Raw genomic sequence first — 24,094 nt, forward strand, 5'->3', positions numbered from 1 at the left:
TAAGTGTCCAACATCAAGTAACAGGGCATTTTGGTCTGAAAAATGGCATCCAGTACTAGTAGACCTAATAAAAACTATGGCTTCTGCCCTAAGCATAGGTCAGTAAAAGACCCCTGAAGTCTACTGATGGAACTGGTCCAACAATTTAACCATTTATCATGACTCTTTTAAGCCTTGTATGATGCTATCTAGTCATTCATACTAGTGCAAAGGGAACAGAAAATGAAATTAAAACTCCATCTCTGAGGTTTTTAAAATGTGTTTGTTTGGTTGTTTTTTGTTTTGGCAGTTTTTTTTAAGCAGCAGCCCCACAGTATTTAGTACAAGATCCACACATGTCTGTCTTGCCTGGCAAATCTGATCCAGATTTGGCCTGGGCACAGAGCTGCACTATTGTCAAAGTGGCCAGAGAACACTATACAGTGGTTATACAAGTTCTAAGAAATGATACCTCATATGGAGGCTGTTTCAATAAAGTCTCTCCATTAAACAGTTCGAACAATAGAGAAGGCTTATGCTGTTTAGCATTTTGTGTCATATGGATTGGATATTTCCAAGTTCATATTAGTGATAAAATCACATTTTCTGTCATTTGGAATTTTGTGTCTTGTCCCTTGGTTTTACACACAACTTTGTACAGAAACAAATGTTGAAACTGAGGAAAAATGCTATTGAAAAAAGAACAATAATAGTGCAACAACAGTGCTTTGTCTGGGATTTCTACAACTGCTTTTTTTCCTGGCAGTGGGGCAAGAAGTGAAGTTATTGTTTAGATTGATGATAAATAGTTGCATGTTTTATCCAATGTGCAGAAAAACATTAGGGTTACTGTGTTACAATCATTCCCTACTTGTACAACCAACAGTAAATATTGCCAAAAAGTAAAGAAAGCAAATTCATTTACCTTGCAGCAGGAGGTACAATCTAGGCTGCATAAGACATCATTTTGGTTTGAGATATTTTATCATTTTCCCTACCCCTGTCTTTTATTTAGTACACAGTGTGATACTCTCTCTGCAGTGCTTTCTCCAGTGGTTCTGTATTGGTTTTCCTCCATGCATTTTGATGAAAGGTCTGTGGTCATTTCAGACAACTGAGGAAGTGTTTTCCTTTGACATTGCTTTCTTCTGTATTTGGTAGTAAGGTATTTTTCTCAGTTTTCAGTTTCACCTCAGTGTTATTAGTTACACAGCTCTTCCTCTGGTGGGTGTTGATCCTGCACGTTGTTTGATGTTGACACTGGTCTGCACAGGCCTCAGTGGAGCCACTGCTACAATATACTGACCACACAGAATAACCTGAAAAGTCAAGGCTTCAATTTGTTCAGTAAGTCATGGTTTGCAGTTCCCCTGCAGAACCTAGGTCATTGTCTTCTTACTTCTTCTGCAGTCATTCTGTAGCTGCATTGCAATATGTATGTTTGGTATAACTTGCAATATTTAGGTTATCAAGGTTTGGTATGTGTATATATATTATCAAGCTTTTTTGGCATATGTCCACCATCAGCGTAAGTAACCAGGTGTGAGGCACTAAGAGCTAAACTGAAGTTTACGGTCACTAATTCTGTCAAGTGTCTGACAGTGCAAGGATTTCAATTTTCTGCAGTAATCTAGAATGACACTGTTATGCAGGAAGCCCTACCAGTCAAGTTCAGTCCTGCTAGGATGTGGTTTTTGCTGATTTTCATTTAATGCTGTAAGTTTATTTTCAGTATCAGAAGCATCCTTTGGTTTCAGGCAGGGTTGTTGGTTCTAGCAAGAGATGACTTTAAGGGGTGGAAGTGATCCTGCACTGATGGAGGAAAGGTTTATGCTTTCATTAGGATTTAATTTTTGATTTCCTAGTTCATTGCAGTTAAAATGTTGGTGTAAATTCAACAATCTTTGCTGTACTGTGGGTAGTATGGAGAAGCAATGCAATTATCCCATGCAGTTATTCATACCAACTGTCCGGAGAATGAGCAGCCTTCGATTTTTTGCCCTAACTCTGCCTTCAAAGATATTTCATTGCTTGGGAATACAGTATGCTTTAGATCTTCTTCAGTCCCTCTGATTCTGAGCCTAAATTTAACTTCTCTGCCTGACATAGCCCTGCTTCTTAACAAGGTTAGCATGACAGCCCCAATTGTGTTTGGCGTACATTTAGCTCTTTCCCTTGGTAAACTGTTATACTGAATGCCAATTGAAGATAACACAAGAGCTTCTTGAAAACAAACCCTTTCTATCCAGTAAAATGTACTCTGTACAAAGACCTACAACAATAAATATTTACATTTCTCCTTGCTTAGACTTTTGCCTTTCCTTGAAGATTTAGTAAATTTCTATCAACCTTGTTATTCCCCCCTGTGTACTGGGAAACTTTGATTGCTAGTTAGAGCTTCTCCAGTAGAGAAGTTCTACTCCAGCTGCTGACAGGCCTACTTCTTCTCTTCATCCTGAAGTTCCTCAATGATTTATTGTTGTCTTTGATCCCAAGCCTTGGCCTGGGTATAGCAAATGTTGCAAGCCAGATTACATCTGGTTAGATTGGTTCTGGCTAGCACAGCAGGGATATTCTCCACAAGCTCCACTTGTTGTCCCCTTAGGAAGTCTTAAGTATGTCACAATTTAATTTCTTATTTTCTTCCCCTCTCATCTCATCCTTACCCTTTTCCACTAAGTTAGAGACTCCTGATAAAGATTTTGTATTTATAAGGTACAATATAGGACATTATATGTAGGAGTTCGGGAGATAGCAGACAGGGAGACTTCAGAGCTATAAGCACACTGATTTGGAAAACATTGGGGAATAGTGGAAAGATATTAATAGTAAAACTGCCATAATCTGGAGGTGTTTCATATTAATTTTTCTCCTTCTACTACAGATGTCTGTTAAAAGCTGGGCTTTGGATGCTACTTTCCATATACCAGAATCAGCTGAATTATACAGTCAAGTACTTTGTTAGGTCGGTGTCTTGTTCTCTAATGGCTGAAGTCTGCATTGCTTTTTTGAGAATACTTTTATAGCTTGCCTGAAGCTTTCTGAAACATTTATTATGAAGTACAGGTAGAGGTAGGCTAAAGTTTTCAAGCCTGAATGGATGCAGTTAGACATCCTAAATCCATATCTAGGCACTTTAGGAAATGTGATTTTCAGAGGTAGGGAGCATAGAAAAAGGTTCCAAATAATTTTGAGGCTAGTATTTTTGTGCATTAGATACCATTTTTTATGCTTAAGTGTATTTTCAAGCTCTGAAAATTTTGACTATATGGCAAAAGAGAGCTTTAGACTATATATTTATTATAAAGTATTTCAGAGCTGGATGAAACTCTGATTATCTAATGTATTTTTTTCCATTCTGACATAGGGCAGATTCCTGAATACCCATTTTCCAGTAACATCTTGAGTCTTAACATAAGACTAATCTAAAAATCAGCCTTTTTCCTTCCTGTGGTCTGCAGTATGACTGGCTGTACAACCCAAGTCTTGCCCAAGAAAAAGTGTTCTTCAAGACATATTATTTTGATAACTGCTCTTAGTAAGACTCAATGCTATATAAAGTCAAGGTTTTATTACTGAAAAAAAGAAGGCAGGGACTGTCATTGCATTTCCCTCCAAATCTAAGAGAACATCAATTTTACAGACTCAGTACCCTGTTCTGAACTTACACAGGAGTTTGGGATTGCTTTCATTTGAAAAGCAACCACACACTAAATACCCATAGTATTTGGTTCTTAAGGAAGCACAGAGAAAGGAACAACCCATGCAATTAAATTGCACATAGCCAAGTTTTTCAAGCTCCCTGTTCACCATCTAGATTGTCATTGGTGGAAACCTGAGTCTACTGCTACTAGTTTCTGTGACAGCAGGATCTTTCCTGCTATGTGTTACACTATGGAACATAAAAAATTTAACAAGGAAAATTGTGACAAAACTCCTGTTGTGATAAGCAAAATATTGTTCATGAGAGACGCCCAAAGACTAATCTCTGAATTGAAAAGGTAGTTTAACTTCACAATGATGATTCGTTCAATACGAGTCTTATTTAAACATTTATGCATGAGTATCTTTATGTAAGTGGGTAGTTCCACCAAGCTAGATTTTTGTGTATTACTTTGTTTAGATGTTTGGACAAGGTCAAATATCTCTTGTGCCTTCTCAGCATTTTCCTTTCAATTCTGTGTCGCTTATAATGCTATTTGTTTAGTTCCCATCTTTGTGTCTCTGCTCCCAGTTTTGTATCTGTTTTGACTTCAAGCTCTTGAAGCTGAATCAATCTTGCTTTGCACAGATCACTGTAAGGCTTTGTAAGGCTTTGTGCTGGTACCTGTAATAACTGCAGTTATTACAACACAGGAAACACTAAAAATCCAACTCTGAAACAAATTATATTGAGTAGGTTAATATAACTATCTAATCTGTATTAACTTCAGTTGCTTGGAGAGTAACGGTGTAGGAGTGACTTATGCTGCTCAAATCCCAGACAGCGTCCTGCAATAACGCACACGTAGTCTCAAAAGGATTGATTGAAGCTTCAAATACCAGAATTTATCTACGTACAAAAGAAGTAGAAAAAAACCCCTGGATTAAAAAAAAAAGATCATTATCAATGAGCAAAATGCTTTACAAATTATTTGTCTTAATTCCACTGTTGCCATACCTACAGACCCAGTTTTCAGATGCCATGAATACAAGGCCAGGTGCATGGATGCCATTAGTACTTTCTTGATCGGCAGCACCGGCCAGAGGCGAGGTGCAGCGCTGCCACCCTCCTCCCTGCCAGGACCAGGCAACCCTCATCGCCCACCCCCCCAAAGTTTTTGAGGCTGGAAGGCGGCTGGCCCGGCGGCTCCGAGAAACCGCTTGCTTGCCTTCTAGAGAGATTCGCTTTCCAGCTGCGGGACAGGGAAGGGACTAGCGTTTCCCACCGCTCCTGCTGCCTTCCCCGGAGCCGCAGTGCCCCGGGAAATGCCGATGGGAGCTCGCCAGCCAGGGTCGAGCTGGCGCCGGCCTCCTCGGGAACGACCCCAGCCCGCTCCGCCCGTCCCCTCGGGCCGCGCGGCCCCCGGCAGCACCTCCCAGCCCCCGGCGGAGGCGGCCGCGGAGGCCGGGCTCCCTCTGGGCGGCAGGAGGTGAATGGCAAGCGCCGGCGTCTCCCTCCCACACCCCAGCGTCGGTCTCGCCTCCTCCAGCAGCAGCAGCAGCGGGTCACCTCTGCGCGGCCGAGCCGCGCCGCGCCGCGCTGCCTGCTGGCCGCAGGGCTCCCGGAGAGGCGGCCGGAGGCTGCCCGCGCTACCTGGGGCCGCCGCCCGCCCGCGGTGACACTGGGAGGGCACTCCCGAGGGCGGCGCCGGGCAGGAGCGCCCGCAGCCAGAGGCAGTCGCACCTCTCCTTGGCGGCGGGGAGGCTCGGCTCCGGCTGCCCGGCTCTTCATTTCCTCTCGCCGTCCGTCGCGCTGTTGGAGGCTCCGGACTATAAATAGCAGCTCGTCCGCCGCCGAGCGCCTCCCGCACACCGAGGGGGAAAGTGCCGCGCCGGCCGCCCCGCCGCCGGACAGGTACCGCCGCTCGGGAGGGGTGCGGGGCTCTCGATGCCGGCCAGGGTTTTGTTTCCTTGTTTTCCCTTTGGGCTCCGGCGCGTCAGGAGGGATCAGAAGCCGAGAATGGGCTCCGGCAAAGTCCCTCCCTTTCATTCCCTTACCAAGTTTCTTAAGGTCACAGCCCTGGCAGCGGAAGAAGGCGCGTTCGCCGGGAGCCGCGGTCGCCGCTGGGCGAGAGGCGATCCGGGCGGGCGCGGCTGCCGCTCTCCCGCCTCCCCAGCGCCGGCGCTGAGGGAAGGAGGATGGCCCGGCCGAGCCGGAGACCCCTGCCCGGCCCGCTCCAGGGATCGCTGGGAGTGCGGAGGGACCCGAACTGCCAGGGTGGCTTCTGGCTAGGACGCGTCAGGGATCTCCCGGAATTTCTCCCGACGGCGGCGGCGTTGCCCGCCGCGATGTCGCCTTGGCCGCGGTGCCGGCCCCCCCGTGCAGCTGGAATCGTGGCCCTTCTGAAGGGCTATCGGGAGGTCTCCAGGACCTTACCTGCAAAGGTTTCGTGTCGCCTTCGAAAGTTGGGAATGCTCGGGTGAGGGTAGCGACTTCTGTGGGTGACGCTAAGGGTTAATTTGGTGGAGTAATTGAGCTATAGGATCCCCATATTGCAAAGAGCAGCGTCTGCCGAGATGTAATGGAAACCACAAGAAAGATCTTACAGATAATGAAGTTGAGCAGAGTTGTAACTTGAAATGGTATCAGTCAGAAGAGGTGGGGTGGGGGATGATCAATTTCTGATCTACAATCGAGTAGAGCTCGGTTTTCTTTTTCTGAAATGACGCTGAGAATTTGAAGCATGGATGGCAGTTGGGAGTCCCACCTTTTTCCCCAAAACTGACCCGGTACCTTATCCAAAATAGAAATAATAGGATCAAGTCTTTGTGGAGCTGTGTTTTTATCTGATGCCTAATTATGTTTCCATTTATCTTCCTTACTAGAAGAAATTTACTTATTTATTTACCCATTAATGATGTGTTAAATAGATATACTAAAATCAGGCCATACGTAGGCCATTTACATCTGACTTTCAGTCTCAGAGATGAGAATATTTTTCGTTTTTACCGGCTTACAGGCACTCTTTGTATGTAAATGATGCCTACATAGCAAGAATGATGGGGAGAATGTCTCTTTCTCGGTCTGTATCAAAGAAAAAGTATGCAAATAATTGGTTACTAACAAAACTTCTGTTCAGATGAGTATTTGCAAGTGTGATAGAAGTCTTTAAAAAGGCAGTTTTCTAGTCACTTGGTTATTTTCAATGTTTTTATTTTACTTGATTAAATTTCAGCTAGCTTTAAAGAGCTGCAGTATCTCAGGTTTTTTGTTCTGTGAACCTGTATATTGGATGGTGCTTGCGTACGTAAGCCCTCGTTACTGTATCTATCCATGCTAGACTGAATGTTGTTTACTTCACACATGTTGATAATCTCACCAAAATTAGGATACAAGTCACAAGATGAGTATGAACAGCAATTAGTTCTGTGAGATTTTTTACAGCCCTGATGGCGTTAGTGGCAGCATGTGGCAGTGTTACTACTTCAGAGCCCTATTTCTGCTTTTTTTCTCCCCTTCCACTTTCTGACAGTTTCTACAGCACTGAAGATAAGATTAAATCTTTCTTGAAAATGCATCTTTTCTTTTACTGGCTTTCTTGGACTCACTGAAGCTTCAAGTTCCTGTTCTCCATGGGTTCCTGAAACCTTGGAAGTGCAGCTGATCCTTCTTTTGCTCCGGTTTCTTTGGCGAGACTTATCCATGAAGCTGCTTTAGTGTTTTTGATCAAAGAACTCTCTCTTCCTCAGTGTAAGGTATATCTGTTTGAGCACTTGTATCCAAGTACCTCTTACATATCCTCCTTTATGATCTATAGTCTCCTTATCTTCACATCTGACAAAGATTTCACATTAGGTGAAGGTTTTGTGAACCAAAAAGGCAAGATTAATACTCTGCTTAGTGCCTAGAAGTCTACTGTACTGTAAGAAATAAAAAAAACCAAAACAACCCAACACCTGAACAAAAACCACAGGAGTGGAAGACCTGCCTGGAGCATGGAAGTCAGCCTGTAAAGGACAGTGCTGCTGGCTGACATTAATGAGTGGAGGCTGTGAGAAAGTCTGCAGGTGAAGTAATTGTTTGAATAGGCCTAAATTCACTGTGAATTTTTGGAGGCAAAGTAGTGGCATTGATAGGTATGCTGAATTATTTAGCTTGTTAAGGATATATATTTTTAGCATATGACTTCTGCAGAGAAATATGAAAACAATACTCTTTGAATTTATGTAGCAGATTTACATGAGGAAGTAAGATTGTTTACTGAGACAAATCCAAAGGTGGACAGAACACTAAAGTTTCTTCAAAACTTCGATGACTTGAGGCCTCATGCTTAAACACTTGGGTAAACAGCTTAAACACTGTATAGCTAACACAGTTAGCTACATATCTCTCCCTAACTTATATATTCATAGCTCTTCCTGTATGTCAAATGCTCTGACTGATGGACATTTTTAGGAAGGGCTATTTTTGCTTGGCTTATTAAATATCTTGTATTATACTAATATTTTATTGTTATTATTGATGAATGGTGAATGTTATTTATTACACTTTTGAGAAAGGATTCTTTATTTTAAGTAATCTGGGCTAATATAGCTCAAATTCTATGAAATACTTTTCCCTGGATATTTTAATTTACTTGCAAATCTCACTTTGATTGTCAAAACATGACCCTGATGGAAGGGTGAATGTTATTTGGCATGAGTTGGCAGTTCTGGCCTCATCAGGCCTTGGGTCTTGTCTGCTACTTACCCTGGGTTTAGGGCCCTCCCCACACTTTCTGATTTCACCTACAAACCTGGCAATGTCACTACAAATTTGTCCTGACTTTTCCATCTCTTTATCCAGCAGCAGTCACAGCTAATTTTTTTTTTTTTTTTTTTTTTAAGGGAATTCTTAATTCTTCCTTAACTCAGCTGGGTAAGGATCTGGTCAGTTAACTTCTCAGACTCTCCTGTCCTGGATAGTTGATATGTTACAGAAAACCTGAGGCAAACTGTGAAAGGCCAGCTGGGTTTCACAAGGTTTGAGTGTGGTCCGAGATGTCTTCACAGTCATACAGGATTTTAATTAAAAAGATTTGCTTGTCTTCATACAGAATCCATGCTAGCAATTCTAAAGAGGGCTTGAGGTTTGTGGATATTAGTTTCCTGGTGTTTGGAGAACTGGGCTTTTACTGCTTGCTAGAAGAGGGAAAAAAAAAAAATGTATGAGCTACTGATGTAGAATCCTCTAGTCCGTTTTCTCCATAATCTGCAAAGGAAGATTCAATTGATTTGGCCAGGTCAGTAGCTGAAATAACATACTGAAAAGTGAAGTGAACATCTTGTGCTGTACATGGTATGATTATGAAGATGTCTTGAGAGGGAGTGAATAGAACAAACTGTATCTGCTTATTCTGTAGGGTTTTCAAGTTTACAATGATAAAATTTACTTACCTATTTCAGTAATGGGTTTTGAATTGTTTGGTGTCAGTGTAGTTGGAGTGACTTTTAAGAAATGTAGAATTATTTCTGCTTTTCAAGTATTATAGATCTGAAGTCTAAAGAACTTGACACCCTTCAGAATCCAAAGAGACTGGGCTGGAGTGTTCTTTTTACAGTCGCTTCAGCTCTGGCTCTGCACAGGAGGTTTCAAATTTGGTCTGGATGTTAAAAGCCTTTTTGTCTCAGTCTGGCAAACTAAGCATCTTCCTATTTGTCAGTGAATTTACCCCACAGGTTCCTTTAGATTGTTCTTAATGTTGAACTAGGCTCTATTAAATTAAAATACATAAGAAAACTCAAGCTCAAGGTGCTTACTTGACATAGTACCGTGTCAAAGTGTTAAATGTGATGCTGTTTTTCAAGGTCACTTTGGCAGTCTGAGTTTATGCTCTGTTACTGGGTTCCATGGCATTAAAAATCAATTCCATCAGTTCTTTTTTGATGGTTATCTTTTGTTTTGTTTTGTATCCTGTTTCTATGAAATTTCACCATGACCCCAGTGAAAATTTATCTTGAGTATGTCAGTAAAGTCAGTCTGGGGGGAACTTTCTCTTAAACTTAACATATATAAATAACTAAACCACTTTCCTTTGGATCAATTTCTTTCATTCTGCTATCTGTACTCTTGCTGTTTGGAGTTTCTTGCTGCAATAACACTATTTTGGCAAATCTCTTAATATGAGGCACTACAAAGACCCTGTTTTTTAACGTGACTGTAAGAAGTGGATATGTAAAGGGCAATTAAGAGGAAGAAAGTCTTGGAGGGAATAAGCTTTTATTGTATTTTGACAGCTGTTCATGTACAGTCAAGTTTGTGTATTATTTGTTTAGTTATCAAGTGTGATCTTAGCGTATTATAGCAATGCTAGTAAGATGCACTAAACCTAGGGTACATATTTCTATTATGAAAATGTGAAACATGCAAATGGGTGTAAAATCTAGGTGTTAAATGTGGCTTTGTATCTTGTGCATTTGTGCAGATGGAGCATTAAGCAGAATGCATCAGCTCTGGTGTTGCACGGTGTTTCTGTAGCAGCAGTAACAGGTTCTGTTTGTGTTTGTGTAAGTGGCTAAAGAAAACAGCTGTCAGTAAATATGAGTTTTTTAAGATGAAATAACTTTCTCTGCTATAGAAATGTAATTTTGGAATAATATTTTTATTGGGTTATTCCATATTGTTCTGTAAATGAGAACAGGGGTTGTTACACAGAGTAGGAAATAGGTTATTGTGAACATCAAATGCACTCAGTCTGCTATTTTTATAGTTTTAAAAATATAGTATAAGTATAACATATAAAACTATATTTTAAAATATTGGAAAAATATAGTTAAAAACATAGCCCTTTCAATTTATGATAATTAATTTAGATTAATTTTTAAAATTAATAATCTAAAAATTGTAGTGTCTAAGAAGTACCTTTTTGCTTTAGCCAAGTAAGAGTGTGGGGTGGATATTAGTTTTCCCCCTTCAAAAGGCAGCTGTAGTGCTCTGCTGTATCTGGAATTTCTGTATTACTGCCTGTCATGACGCAGAACTCGGTGGCTTTTGTAGAATGACCACGGGGTGTAGCCTCTCTGGGTTAGCTGGAAATGAGAATTCCGAGATGTTGTTGCCTCTGTGGAAAGGCAACTTTGTAAAGCAAACTCCCCGTAGTGCTGCACAGCAGCTCTTTCCACAGGAGTACTGTGACAAGATCATCAGATGGTGGCCCAGCCATTGAACCTTGCAATAAAGACAGAGGATGTAAATGAGGAAGAAACACCTGGTGAAAAAAGAGAGTAAACATTGAAGTAAATGTTCTGACCTGCAATTGAGAAATATTGTTCAATTTGTTCTGTAGTTTCTAGACAAGCACAGATGCTTAATTTGCATTAATTTTCACTCAGTGAATCTACATTAAACATTTTTCCAAATGATTCATATTTGATAATTGTTTAGCCATAGAGTTACAACAATTAGGAATTATATATTTTTAACTCTAGGAACTTTTTTTTGGCTTTCCTGCTGTCAGTGTCAGATTACTTTAAGTTCTGCTATTTTGTTTCAGCTGGCTAGCATCAACATTTTCTACTAGGAATGGAGAGTTTCCAGTATCAGACTACACTAGGTGGCAGTGTAAAATATGAAGAAGCCTAGAAACATTTGGAATTCTTTATGAACCCCATAGAAGCTGCCACATTTATGATTAATTTTGCAGATAAGACTATTTTTACAGCATAGTCTCCTCTTAGATATGAGGTCACTTACTTTTTATGGTCCTAATTTTTCTTGGCTTTACCTTGTTTGAGTCAGGGAATGTGTTTGGGCACCTACTTATTGGAAGATAGCTGGTATACTGAAAATTCAGTTTACGCTTTTATTGTGGTTAGCTGGCTTGTGTTTGCAGTTACTGGTTAGGAAAACCACACAGAGTTGAAAATGTTATGTGAGATGTATATTTTAACTGTAGGACAGAAGCTGTCAACTGATGAAACAATGATGGTGAGTCTTCATTTGACCTTTTGTAGCTGTATTATAGCCATTTATAATTTATCTAGGACGATCTGGTATGCATATATTAATTTTAAAACGAAAATACTGGAATTTTACATAATCTGATGTCAAATTGCATGCACTGTTGGAGTTTACTGTCTTTAACTTAGAGAATATGAGAATATGTATATGTGTGAACTAATATATATATATACACACACCCCCACCCCCAGTTGCTGTGGCTATAAGTTTTCTTAAAAAGCTCAAATGCATCTTATTGTTCTTTAAGCATTGCAAGGGAGCTTAAGTGACAGCGGGAGTTAGGACAGTTGTCTGTGAGCAAAGTACATCCTTTGTTAGTAAAGTTTGGAGTCCTTTCAAAGTTTTCCTTCAGCAATGCCTGATTAGACAAAAATTCTGATCAAGGTGGAGAAAGTAACATTTACGGAAACCTTTAAATCAGTTTCTGTGCCATCAAGATGCAATAGCCTAGAGATAGATTTCCCTACTAAAGGATAAAAAGCAAGAGAGATTAGAGGACCCAGCCTGTAAAGGTTGTGTACAGAGTTCCTGAACTGCTTTGTTATGTGAAATGAGAAAGCAGTTTGATGTAACACCATGAAAGCTTTGTGTTTTTATAAATTGGATTTTCTCTCTCTGACAAAAATGAAAAGCCTAGTCACAACAGCTTCTTTGGAGCTGTGTACTATAAAAGGCCAAGCTGTCCACATGCTGAAATTGTTAAATGAATTTAGGCTGTCAAAATACATATGAAAATATATTTAGTACCTTGCATTAAAATTGATCAGCAATTAATCTGATGGTAAATTAAGATGACTGTACATATATAAGGTACAAGTCAGGGTATGCTGAATATGTTTGAAGAACAAACATCTTACAAAATCCCAACTTTTGATAATGACTTCTTTTAAGCAGAAGACAAAATACTATGAAGCAGTGGGAGTATTTAGTGAGGAAACACTTCCTCCTCCTTTTTTTTAGTTCATACCATTATGGTTTTCACAGAATAAATTGTTCAGTACCATTGATATCTGTCATATCAGTATTCTGAAGATAATGTGAAAGATTTACCAGTATAAAATGTAGATAGTCAAGTAAACCTGTGCTTGCCGACTTACAGAATGTATGTATGGGTCCTGGAGGGGCACTGTAAGTAGTGACCCTCTATGTTCATGAATTTTTGGGAAATTTGGACTAAACTTTTATCATTCATAGTTTCAGCAAAGGAAACCTGGCATAAATTCTCCTTGGCAACTCTGAATCTTAGTTGTTGCTTGAACTCCAACTGTAAATTGGGATTTCATATCTCAGTTTGAATTGTTTCGATTCAGCATTCATGGCTGTTTTAGTTTGTTTGTTTTTACTGGTGTTGATTGAATGGCAAGCTGTGGTAATCCTGCACAAAAGTAAAAGCATGCTAAGCACCAGTTTATCAAAAAAGAAGGATTGTGGATGGCAATATTCATGTTAATAATACGATTTGCAGCTGAAGATTGATCTAAAGATGTGTGCAAACCTGACAGAGCAGATTCCTGACAAAAGTAGAGTGTGAAAAGACACTGTCTGAGTCACAGGGTGAAAGGATAGAGACACTGAAGCAAGATTAAATGGTAGCTTATTTTAGACCTGTATAAAACGTATTCCAGAAATAAACTGTCTGAGCTGATGTCCAAAGATCGCACTGCCAACCATGATTATTAGGAAAATTAAATCCTTTGGTCCAGTTTGGGCTGTGTTTTATAACCCATGGGTGAAAACTGAAGGAATTACTGATGCTGATCTGGGAAGCAAAGTGGTGAACCTCAGCCTAAACAAAGCAGTTTCCAGAGGTTCTGGAAACAAGTCACGTCTTACCTGAGCAGTGGAAACAAAAGGAAGTCAACCCATCTGGAATTCTTCACTTGTTTTGTCTACTAGAACCAAATCTTGGAGCCTTCTTCTAGGTGGTAGCATTTGTTGACTATGACATTTAAAGAAATCTGATATTTCACTAGAAAACATGCTACAATTGTTTCCATGTTACTCTGAGAATATACATTTGTAATAATTATTTTAAACACCTAATTCAGCACTTGGTCTGCTTGTTGAACAGCATGTTAATGAGATGTCCAGGAGTTATCTATGAATATTTATTAAGATTTATATCAAGAGCAAAATATAGAAAAAACGGTACTCTTTTTCAAAAGAAAAATGATGATTACTCATTTTCAGTGCTCTGAAATTACCTTAACAATCAATTTTGGTATGTTAAAATAATTACATGCTTTTGAATTTTACCTGAAGCAGAGATGTGATGTTTATGCCTTCTCTTTGTTTCTTGGGGCTTTTTTTTTCACCCTTTTAGAAGATGAGCTACCTTTATCTTCATGAACTGTTCCAGATGGGGAGGAGGGTCAAAACACTGTAAAGCATAAACTAGTTTGCCCATTTTAAATAAAATACTGAGGAAGATCTGGCCCGTGTCTGAGCATTTTTCTTGGCAGATGCTTATTAAGTTCTGAAAAACATCAGCTTTGAGAATCTATTTTTGTGTTCTGGAAAAGCAATGTCTCTCACTGAAGTTTGAAGGTTAAGGTAGAAATACTTTTCTGGAAATTGAACTATGAAGTGCAAGAAAAAATATTTTTAAGCAATTTAAAAAGACAATACCAGCCTGTCAGTTTTGACCCTAGTTTTTCATTTCTGTATTTGGAACAGTGTTGCAGCTTTACACACAGATGATGTTAGTTCTGCTGTAGTAAATAATTCAAAAGAGCCTTTGTTGTGTATTCAGCACTGTCATACATCTCTCACCTCCCCTTAGTGTTGGGAGCAGATTCTGGCCCCATTTGCACTGCTGTAGGTTTGCTGCAGCTCAAGGAAACACTTCAGAAGATCTTGGCTTTTGGGATTTTTTTTTCTAAAAAACCTTCACTTAAAAATGAAATTTTAAAACTTAGCAGTAATTTACCCTCTCCTATGTTGATTCTGAAAATGCACAGAAGGGACGAGATGGTAAGAGAAACCCAAGTGTGCTGGTATTTTTGTAGGAAGGCTTCATCTTGGAAGCCCTTATTGGGCTGAGTGTCAGACTGGAACTTTGAATCCTTGAACAGGCAGGATAAGATGTGTCTCTGTTAAATGGCAATGGGGAACTGGAGGAGAGCTGGTGTCTGCAGAGCAGGGCACCTCTGGGAAGCCATAAAAACATCGGGGCTAATAGAAATTTGCCTCCCAGCTGGGAAAAGGAGTATGCCATAACCAGTCTCAGTGCTGCAGCTTTCCTGAATCTTTAACAATGAAGATGTCTTTGTGTGCTTGGCTACTTTACATCTTACCTGAAAGTTTGTTTTGTTCCTGTTTGTCTTTAGAGAATTTCTGTGTCTAAGAGCAAATAGGCTGCCTCTTTTGACTACAGTAAATTCTATTTTTACATACTATTGAACAATCTGTGTTTTCTTTTTTTAATGAAAAGTGCTTATAGTTGTTTTTTTGGAACTTAATGAGAAGTGTTTGTTAGTATCAAAAACTAGTAAAGTCTCTGTCATACTACAGCCAGCTTGCCCACTTGTCAGCAGAACTGAGCTTTTCTTTTTCATCATGGATGGTTACCTTTCAGCTTGTTCTATTTCTGTCCAAATAGTGTTGCTCCCATTCTAGCCCAGTGAAGGATATTCATAGCTTTCAGACCTAGTTCTCATCACAGCCAGACCACTAACAGCATCAGACAGTGTTGAGGTGGGAGGTGCATGGAACTTGCCATGCTCTTGTCAGTAGAATTTTCTGAGTCTGACAGATGATGCAACCAAACAAATAAACAAAATTCAGATCCTGTAATGTCTGTAGGCAGCAGGTGTTGGTACAGGTCATGGACTGCAGTGGTTCAGGTAACTGGAAAAATAAACAAAATAATTTATGCTGTCTTGGAAATGGACACTTCCTTAATCCATCAATTTAAATGTTGTCATATGTGAAGGAAGGGACAGTGTAAGGAAGTTCATAAGGATTGGACTGAGAGACACAGATTTTTCTTCTTGTCTGCTGTGCCACATTATAAAAAAAAAGAAAAAAAGAAAAAAAATAATTACCAGGCGATGAGGAGATAATTATACCATCAAGCACAGGGTATTTCATGGCCATTGTGGGCAAACAGCTTTGGCTGCTCCAGGCAAGGGACCAACTTAATTAAAAACAATGACCAAAAAAAAAAAAAAAAGGGCAAATCAAAAATTCTAATTTATCTAACCCATTTACTAAAGAATAATATTGAAAGCCCATTAGTTTTTCTACAGAAACTAACATTTTATCTATAAATGCAACATTTAGAAACTTTCTCTGGCTTTGCTTTAAAAATGTACAAACAGCATGAGTTCTACAGTTTGAGAATTTAAAATAGATTTTATGCCAATTTTCTGATACTGCTTTTTATCATATTTTTCACTTCTAAGTAAGGGGAAAGCTGAGATCCGTAGCAGGAATTGAATTTTTTTTTTCTATTTATTGGAATAGCCTTAGGGCAGAGAGAAGGACGCAGAGGAAGCCAACCATACCCTGGCTGCATCCAGAGCCCTGTGGGCAGCAGGTCAAGGGAAGGGATTCTGCCCCTCTACTCTGCTCTGGTGAGACTCTGCTGCAGTGCTGCATCAGCTCTGGGGTCTCAGGATAAGAGGGATATGGACCTGTTGGAACAAGTCCAGAGGAGGCCACAAAGATGATGAGAGGGCTGGAGCACCTCTCCTGTGAAGACAGGCTGAGAAAGGTGGGGTTGTTTAGCCTTGAGAAGAGAAGGTTTCCAGGGAGACCTTTACAGCAACCTAAAGATGCTGCAAGAGAGCTGGAGCAGGACCCTTGGGGCATGGAGTGGCAGGACAAGGGGTAATGAGTTAACGCTGGAAGTGGGCAAGTGTAGATTAGATATTAGGAAAAAATTATTTACTTTGAGGATGGTGAGGTGCTGGAATAGGTTGCCCAGAAAATCTGTGGATACCTCATCCCTGGAAGTTTTCAAGGCCAGGTTGCATGGGACTTTGAGCCACCTGGTCTAAAGAAAAGTATTCCTGCCCATGGCAGGGGGATTGGAAGGAGATGATCTTCGAGGTCACTTCTAACCTAAACCTTTCTGTGATTCTGTGACCATCATTTGCAATGAAGCAAACTCTGTTTGATTAGGTTATGCAGCTTATGGTAGTGTGGGTGCTGTCCTGGCCTGTAAGCCTTGCTTTGTCTGTAATTGAACCATTGTGGCTGCAGCATTACCAGCCTAACATCTCATTACATGAGAAGCATAGGGAAATAGAAACTTCTGGGCTGGATTGCCCAGGGAATCAAGTAAAGATGGGTGAAAGTAAAGATGCGTGAGCCTGAGACTGTGTTGTACCTTTAGCTGCCAAATCTAAAACTTAAAAGTCAATGTCATCCTAAAAATTCAGAATGAATCTATATAATAATTTCCACCTTCTGTTTTCAAGAACATTTTTATTTGTAATCGGTATGCTAAATTGTTACAGAATATGATGTGGGAATGGAACTGGCTGGGATGAATAGTGGTTTAGCCTCGGTGGTATATACAGGAGGCATCAACCTGAGACCATGGGAAGTGGGATGCTGAAAGGGAGATAGCTGGTCAGGTCATGGAGAGAAAAGTGTAGCCAAGGGAGTTGGTATTCCCTTACAGAGTAATGGAATTACTCTATAATGGGTCCTATTTCTGGTTCTTGTTCTTAGTTGGTTCATGACCTGTCACATACAAGGTCATGTTCCTAGTTTGCACATGTGATTGGACCCTTGCCACACCCCGTCCTCTTTGGATCTTGCCCCTAAGATTGTGTGGTTTCTATGTTTGTTATTTTGCTATTAAAGTTCTTTATTCTTCAGACAACTCCATCATTCCTTTCCCTCTGTTTTTACCATGTTTGCCCCAGCTGGACCATGCTCAGGGTCACAGCAAGCCAGACTGCAATAATATGGTATTTGAAAATAGCAGCATTACTTCATAAATTACTGCTATTCTAACTGGCCTATATACATGCATTAGTTACATTACTGAAGCTGGTGGGGGGGGAAAGCCTAGAACGGAGTGCGTTTGTATAAATGGACATATATAAAATTGTACCAAAAGGTTAGAAAGGGAGAAAACATGTGGAAATCAAAAGGCAGAAATAAGGACTCTTATAGAAGTTTCTGCTGCTGTGCTTATAAGTATGAACTCTTTTCCTGTTGTGTCCAGTTGAGCTACCTTGTGCCTCTCTGGCATCGGTTTGGAAATGTCAAAAATAGAAATGTTTTTGAGTCAGACTATGTGTATCCCTGCTAGCTCAGTGGGACAGTGATTCCTGGTAATAGAAACTGAATTCAACTTTGAGTACATATTGTTACAGGGCATAATTCTCTAACAGTTTTGGCAAGTAATTTTCCAGTCTTACTTTTAGTTGTGGATTTAATATTTAACATGCAAGGATTCTTAATGTTAGGAGTAACATTAAGGAATATTAATATTTAATTCAGTGTAATAAGAAATATCTTACAGTCATTTTTGCAGATGAAATAGGTAAGATATCTCTCATGGTTCCTTTGGAATTTTGGTGCTTCTTAATCACTCTGCTTAAGGGATAAGGCATAAAATCTTCCTTTGTATGTGACTGCCAGAAGTCAGATTACATTGGAACTAAATAAACAGTGAGTTGGAAGGAATTTAGATTAACATCCATATTTGTAGATTTTGAAATTACCTTAATCTGGAAAAACAAAACTTGAAAGTTGTCATCTGTGGCAGCACTATGTTAAGCTCTGCATTGGCACAGTTCTTACTTCTGTGCTGCTCTGAGTTCAAAACTGGTGTTTTGCAGCTCTAGTTTCCATTCATGGAAGTAGGACATAGTGGAAGAGCTGTCTCCTTGGATGTGCTTTAAATTTCACTCTGCAGGGCAGTTTGCTGGTCAGAGTTGGTGATTTCACTGGAACAGAAGGTTCAGATTAGATGAAGACCTTCAATTAAAGTCTTCAGTATTAAATCTGTGTTATTATTAAAACCAGAACACATTGGTGATTTTATTAATCGTCTTGCTTTGAGTTGTGGTTTAAATTTGAATTCTTCCTTTAAAGATTTTTTGGGCAAGATTTCTTCTGGCTTCCCTTTGCCTCTGTCCCTGAGTGCAGAGACTCTTGTGTGCTGGTAGCTGCTCACCAGCTCAGTTTCCTATTCTTCAGCTTAGTTGTAGTACCCTATCATTAAGAATTACTTAATGATCTGGTTAGGACTATGTATTGCCATATACTGAAATATTTCTTCCTCTTCATTCTTGTAGTGGTAGTTTTCTGCCCTAATCCAAAATGCAATGTTATTCATCACGAGGTTTAATTACTTTCTCTACAGCTAAAAATACGGCGTTTTTCCAGCTGAAATAAGTTTGTTGGTGTTTGGGTTTCTTTGTTTGTTTATTTTGTGTTTAATAGTGGGATAGATTAAACTATTTAAGAATATCTTAGAGAATGTCTGCCTCAAACATGGTAAGATGCTGGGAAACTGGGAAAGATTTGGGAACAGAATGGTTTTGTTAGAGAATGCTAATGTGGGAAATGGTGGAAATTAATTTTGTGGGAAGAAAGACTAGGTAGTTCCTGTAATGACAGCGAGGTATAATTGAATTAGGAAGTTGGTATGAGGAGTTAGGATGAGAATATTTTATAAGGATTTGAAGGATGGTCACTGGAGGTGAAGTGACAATCTCTTGGTTCATTTTGCCCTCTACATCGATTACTTCCTCAGTTTTTGAGGCTTTTCTGTTAAAAAGTTCTATGCAATTTATTTTGCGTAGCCTACAAGTTAGTTGCATGACTATCAAAAATCTTGTGCAAGTCATAGTCAAAAAAATTAAATAAATCCAGTCTCTCCTTTCTGTGTGACTGTATTTTTTCAGTCTAACACAGGAATAAATAATTTTAATTAAGCAATGTGACAGAAAAAGACAGGCAGAAGAGCATGCATAGAAGAGAAGAGCATACTACTGTGAGGTAGTATTGAGTTCCACCACATGAAAGAGAAGAATGACGAATATTCTGTAATCAGTTGGTACAGGACAACTGTGTTTATTCTACTGGATGACTTGTCATCCAATAAAGTTTCCTGAATGCTCTCACTGAAACACCTAACTTGGTATCAACAAAAGTCACACTGCTCCCAAGTGCAGTGCTGAGCTGGAATTTGTGTCTATCTGCCAGCAATCACTGCTGGTCTGGTATTCTTCACTCCTTGAAGCACAACTCAGCAGACACTACCAAGGAAGGGGACAGAGTTGGTACTATGGCATTGAGTCCTCTGATGACATAAAAAGAGGCAAATTATACTTTTCTAGCCAGTGATCTAGGGATCAGAACTTACTGTTGTATTTCTTTAACCACTTTTATTTAGCATTCTTCCTTTAAAAAATTAGCTTTCTTCCTTTATTTTCTGTTAAAAATGCAAATTGCTAGACAAATATATTAATTGTTTTCTCAGCATCCATGGAAATGCGATAAAGTGGCAGAGAACACAGCTGTCAGTGGGACCTGTGCTTATTTAATAACTGTGACATTTGACCTCAACTTAGGCCTCCTTGTATTTCCTTTCCTGTGGATAAGGGATTTGATGGAAGTATTTTGGTATGATAGCATTTCAAACTTTTGACATATATTTAAATAAATGCTTGAATCTGTACTTAGCCTTTCACTTAAGCTGAAAACTTACATATGAAAACAAAACAAATGAATAAAAGCATTTTCTGAAATCATCTTCAGTGATGCCTGCCGTGTAAGAAAAACAGCAAAGCAGCTGCCAGACAGTGTCAGACCTAAAAAGAGACAACCTCATCATCTCTGGCTAGGTATGGCAAAGAGTTACAGTAAAATATGGTTACTGCTAAGCAGATATTAGAAGGTAAACTATCCTTTTCTTCTTGTTTGTGTTTTAAATGCTCTGCTGTAAATAGACAGCATAAATGTTACTGATATGTCTTAAGATGTATGAAATGTCCTGGAACAATGTTCCCAGTCTGTGGTACATGGCAGCTGATGACACAGGTGTCTCCTGTGACAAGTTGGCCTGGCACTGCTGCAGCCAGGCCAGGTAACTGTGAAACCTGAGATATATTTTGTCTGGAGGGCTCTTTTCCTCCTCACTAAATATATGTCCCACCCCTGAGCATCCTCTTTGGAGTGCAAGACCAAAAGTACACTACTGGATTTTGGGGCAGTGGAAGATGAAGCTGTTACGTTTCTCCTTCAGGCTCAATTGGCATTGCTCTAATTTATGTTAGTTTTGAGCTAATGCCTCAATCTATGTGCTGTTCAGATTAGTCCGAGCATAAGGTGCTTTGGGTAAATTCCTTCTCTCGTGTTCAGATTGGCTTCTAGTACCTCTCTCTCTGGGGTGAATGTAGGACCATTTGGTTGCTGAGATGAGAATTTAAATTACTACCAGACACATTATGGATTCTTTTAAGGATTAGCCCAGAATAGAGAAGTGAAACATTTAATTTTGATACTATTCCTCTCCTTCTCTCTTCTCTTTGAAGTGATTCCAAACACTGTGCAACCAGATACTTGAACTATATACTGGTATGTGCCAGTTTTTCTATTGCTGGATTTTTTTCTTTATCTTTACTATGTTTGGGGTAGAATGCAGAAGCCATTTAAGAGAACTACAAAGCCACCATTAAGGACAAAGAGAAGAACAGTATCTATCTGAAACTGCACAGGAAATTCTAGGTATGTGTCTGGGAGTTAGGTTTTGTCTAGGGTGACATAATTAATGCCCTTAGTGGAAGGCAAGTCTCCATTACTTAATTGCCAGCTGTCTTCCATGTTCATCCCAGTGTCAGAGGGTGCTGTGCCCCTATAAAACCAGCAGCTTTTCACTTTTTTCTTGGAGCTGTATGTACCCAGAAGCTCTTTCTATCTTGGCACAGTGATGTGCTCCAAGAAAACTCTTTGAGTGCTTGTGTTGCGTGTGTTTGATCTCCTTACTTCTGAGAATAAATAATACACTACCCAATATACTCCACAGATTTTGCTGCAGCAGTGGACAAAATACTTAACTCATGATTGTAGTTTTAAATATTTTTTCAAATGTATGTGAAATTGTTACTCATCTCAACATTAATACTCTGTTCAGAATATTAATTCAGCTAGAAAATGTTCTCAGAATTAAACATCCACTTTTTCTTCAGATGTTATTTTTAAATTAAATTTGGCTGATTCCTCACAGTTTTTTTTTTTTTTTCTGTCCTCTATCAATAATACATTGATGTGAGTTTTTTTTTCTGAAGGAAATTTCATGAAGTGGTTTAGTTGTTGCTTTCTGCTCCTTCATGCATTCAGCTCAGCTTGATTTTTGTTGGTAGCAGCAGTGGAGTGTAAGGAGCAGAAAAATGAATTACTGGTTCTGCCTGTCTCTTTACCAGAAGTGTTTGTTAATTAGCTACTCCATTCTTCATATCCTTCCAGTCAGGACAGCCTGTACAGAAATGGCTTTCTTCATCGAAGTGAGAGAACATACCACTTAGAGTACCATTTTCATTCTGGAAATGGAGAATTACTTTCCTTCTGGGAAGCATGGGCATTCAGACACACTAATGTCTTTGCAACTTTAAAACCACCACACAACTCCTTAGGAAAATTAACAAGCTGTCAGGCCTATAATCTGTGTCCAAGAGTCTGAGTCTTCCAATGCTCAACATGTAGAACTAGAATTCCCATGCAGGACCAGGTCCCTATGAGATGAAAATCCTGTGAGTAAGGAGAGTTCCCTGTTTCACAATTCATTAAGTAAATCATTGCCCTTTCTGATATGTCTGAAATGTTTACTCATGCATTGGCTGATTCAACATGAAGACTCAGATAGGATCTGTGTTTTTTCTTTCTTTTTCTAGTTAGCCAGCATGTTTGCAGCAGAGAATTAGGGTGTAAGAGAAGCAAAAGTGAAGCTGTGTAGTCATTGATGGAGTGAGCAGTCATTGAAAATAAAAGCATTTGCAGGATCCCAGCACTAACATCCATCTATCTGTGATTTCCAGGCCTGTTTTATTTACCAAGACTTTTAGGAATACAGAACCTCCTTGTAAAGAGCTCTCAGAGGAATGCTTTATTTTTTTGCCAACAGGATGACACCAGTCTGTAGTAAGCCATGTCTAGTCTGTAATCAGACTCAGTGGGGCAGATTAGGTGCTCTCGTAAAGTGAACATGGCTAGAGAAAATCGTCAACAGAAAACAACACAGATACTGAAGCAGCTGGACTTAGATAATCAGTACTCCAGGAGGCTAGAGAAATTTGTTTTTGAATGCTTTGCTTAAATTTTAGGTTAAGAAATAAGACTCTGCCGTTCTCTAGGCATAGCACCAAGTCCCTTCAGATTGTAGGAAATTGTTTATTTGCATATATTCATCTACTTGATTACGTGGTTTTTGTGTTTGTTTAATGATGGTGATCAGCTATGCTGTTGCAGGAACTAAACCCATCAGGAGCAGTCTTGCAAGTATGGAAAATCATAACCTTCAGGGATTATGATTCATCTGTGTTTAAAAGGAACATTACAACATTAAATCCAAGTTATATTACTGAGCATCCTGAGATCCCTGTTCCCTGGCTTTGTACAGTAGAATGGAAAGCAAGAGTAGAAGGCAGATGATGAGCTTTGCTGTGTGTTGCTGAAGTTGATGGGGAAGTTACTGACTGGGTTGTTATGGTGTTAGTGCTGGGCAGCAGAAACAAATAATGTTCTGGCTGTTACTGGTCCCAGCCAGGTGTTCTGCTTTGTGTTGACACCGGTGCTCATTTGTGTTGAACAGCAGGTGTTGAGAATTAGCATATCTTTTTCTTTGTCCTCTTGCAGTGGGGGTGGTGCCTTCCCCAGGGAAGGAGGAGTGGCAACCAGAAGTACAGCAGTTTTGGACTGTTGCTGCTAAATTCAATGCTGTCTGTTGGAGAGAGTAAGATGTGTAGAAAATCGAAAATTTCAGGGAAGATGAGAAAAAAATCAGAAGCAACAAATGTGAACTTTTTGAAGACAGTGCCCTGATACACTAAGCTCAAGTAAGGTAATTGGAGTGTAGTTGTTTTTCCTTTAGAAGTAATTATTGACAATTATGTGTTATTATATGTATATATTGTTTTTGTTTCTGTGCTTAGCCTCGTCCTGACTCACAAAGGTATCTGAAAGCTGTTTGACCTTATGGAGTAAGCATTGTAATGTAGGCTTCATGTTGCATGTAGTAGCCCAAAGGGAATTATGAAAAATATATGAGGTTCCTTATTACATGAAAAATTTGCTCTTTAGGCTGAATCTAGCTTTAAAGAGTCTGTTAATAGCCTTAATATTTGTTCTTTCATTGAAACAAAACCTTTGGAAATAACTGTAGGTTTCTATTGCAGCATTATGTCAGATTTATTTGTGAGGTGTTTTGGTAACACAGTGCTTGGTAGCTTTGTTTCCCCTATGATGTCTTCTTTCTTTGCATAAAACACAGAGCCCAACAAGAGTGAA

At 39.6% G+C, this 24,094-nt stretch overlaps 1 protein-coding gene across 9 annotated transcripts in view; it reads left to right on the plus strand.

Annotated features, from left to right (window-relative positions):
* The first annotated feature begins 5,396 nt into the window (after positions 1-5,396).
* The window catches only part of INPP4B (inositol polyphosphate-4-phosphatase type II B), a 296,397-nt gene continuing 277,699 nt past the window's right edge, over positions 5,397-24,094 (plus strand). For 5 of the 9 annotated variants that reach the window (XM_085578230.1, XM_031504683.3, XM_085578231.1 and 2 more), the window contains exon 1: positions 5,397-5,536. The gene's annotated coding sequence lies outside the window, so the exon portion shown is untranslated. Of the gene's footprint in view, positions 5,537-5,845; positions 23,649-24,094 lie in introns of those variants that run through there. The other 4 variants (XM_085578233.1, XM_085578234.1, XM_085578228.1 and 1 more) reach the window with 4 other exon arrangements.

Source organism: Lonchura striata, chromosome 4 (genome assembly GCF_050655825.1).
Source record: "Lonchura striata isolate lonStrDom1 chromosome 4, ASM5065582v1, whole genome shotgun sequence".
Taxonomy (NCBI): domain Eukaryota; kingdom Metazoa; phylum Chordata; class Aves; order Passeriformes; family Estrildidae; genus Lonchura; species Lonchura striata.